General features: G+C 26.7%; 1 protein-coding gene across 4 annotated transcripts in view; it reads left to right on the forward strand.

The window, feature by feature from the left end:
* The window catches only part of LOC108746202, a 27,617-nt gene that overhangs the window by 14,531 nt on the left and 11,151 nt on the right, over positions 1-1,935 (forward strand). The window lies entirely within an intron of this gene.

Raw genomic sequence — 1,935 nt, forward strand, 5'->3', positions numbered from 1 at the left:
ATATATATATATATATATATATATATATATATATAAAATCATATACATTATCAAAAAATAATTTTTTAAATATTTTTATGTATTTTGTACAAAATCAGCATTTGGCATTAATAAATCATCAAATAGATTTTCTTCTGTAGAATTGTAAATTCTATGAAAACAGTAAATAATGTTAGCATCTAGTTCAGTAACTTTTGGCATATTTAGTACAAATATTGCAAGAATGTTTTTAAAGACACTTACGAATAAGATAGCCACAAATATAGTTAAAAACACTTTCTTTTATTAAATTTAAATTGTGATAATCATGATTATCAACTAACGTTTCTTAAATTTGAACAGGTTTATTATTAATAAATGAAGATAGTTTCAATTCACTTAAATTAATTAATATTTGATCTCAATCTTCTAAACAGTTCCATTTATGTTATAATTATATTTATGTTATAATACTGTATAGAAAATAATTTTCTAGATGTAAAATAAAATTGTATGGGAGTTGGATTAAACGCATTGCCATTTAATGATCTAACTTTATCGAAAAAGTTTTCAAAAGTATCTTGATTAAAGCGTCTCATAAATAAAAATTTTACTTCTAACATAATTTTTTGTAAATATGGCATAATTGAAACTATTATAAACTATTTATATTTAATAACAATAATTTAAATGTTTTTACGTTATTTGTTATATCATTACCTGATTTACTATAAATACTTTAATGTTGAAAGATATTCCTTCATATGTAATAAGAATTTAAATCCTAATTTCTTTTTTCTTAGAGTATTATGGGATAATTTTGATTTGGTTTGCACAAGTTTAGTCTCCGTAATTTCATCAATAATTTTGATATCTTTATGTTTAATTTCTTTTATCTTCTAGATATAATAAAAAAATTAAATAATAAAAAAAATTAAATAATTAGATATATTTTAATTAAAAATTAAATAAATAAAGTAAATATTTTTATTACTCACCTGTGTCAATATTAATCATTTCTGTTTCTAAATATTTATTTGATTTAGATGTACTTGGCTTATTTACATTTTTTGCATTTATACTTATTTTTGGTAAATAGTAACATTAACATCACCTATACCTTAAGTTTATTTTATTTAAAGAATTAGTTTTGATCATTTTTATATTTAATAAAACATAGAACAGATTAAAATATTCCATAAAAATATTGAAAAAAGCATTGAAAGTTTATATATAATTAGTAAAATTATCTGGAGACACTGGTAGTGTCTCGGCGCTAAGCTATAGCGCGAGATACGGACGTATCTCCTTTACGCGAACCGGCGAGTCGCGTCAGATTGAGATTATCGGAAACTCAAAAAGGGCGGAAGGACCGATCAAGTTCTAAGTGTGCTCAATCGATTGCGACGTCGGAATATACAGAAAAAATTCAGAAAAAAACGTTTGTCCTTAAAGTGTCATATTCCTGACTTAATTCTAAGATGATTTTTCTTTTGCGAAAATTTGAAGCTTAGTTTTCAAATTACAAGAAATAATAGTTAACGTATCACGGGCTGCGTAGAGGAGACAGGCAGGAGCGGCGCTCACAGTTAAACGCGAATAAAATCACTAGATTAACAAAATACCGCCTTATTATTATACCGCAAAGTGCCGCCATTTTGGCTTCATGATGCGCGGTTATAAAACTTCAGTCTCTTTCGCTGCGGCTTTTACAATTTTCAACATAACAACCGGACATTTTCGATAATAACAGAATCAAATTCTTTTTCTTCTTACAGATCCCTGTATGGATTTCCGACCTTTTAACAGAATCAAGTTAGAATAGCACTTCGATGCCATTTTGACTCCAAATGCGAATTCAATGAATTTTTTCAACGCAATACTTTGTTAATCTAGTGACTTTAGACACGAGCGTTTTATGCGGGAGGGGGGAGAGGGCATACTGATCGAACGCAT

This window comes from Trachymyrmex septentrionalis, unplaced genomic scaffold (genome assembly GCF_001594115.1).
Source record: "Trachymyrmex septentrionalis isolate Tsep2-gDNA-1 unplaced genomic scaffold, Tsep1.0 scaffold160, whole genome shotgun sequence".
Lineage (NCBI taxonomy): Eukaryota > Metazoa > Arthropoda > Insecta > Hymenoptera > Formicidae > Trachymyrmex > Trachymyrmex septentrionalis.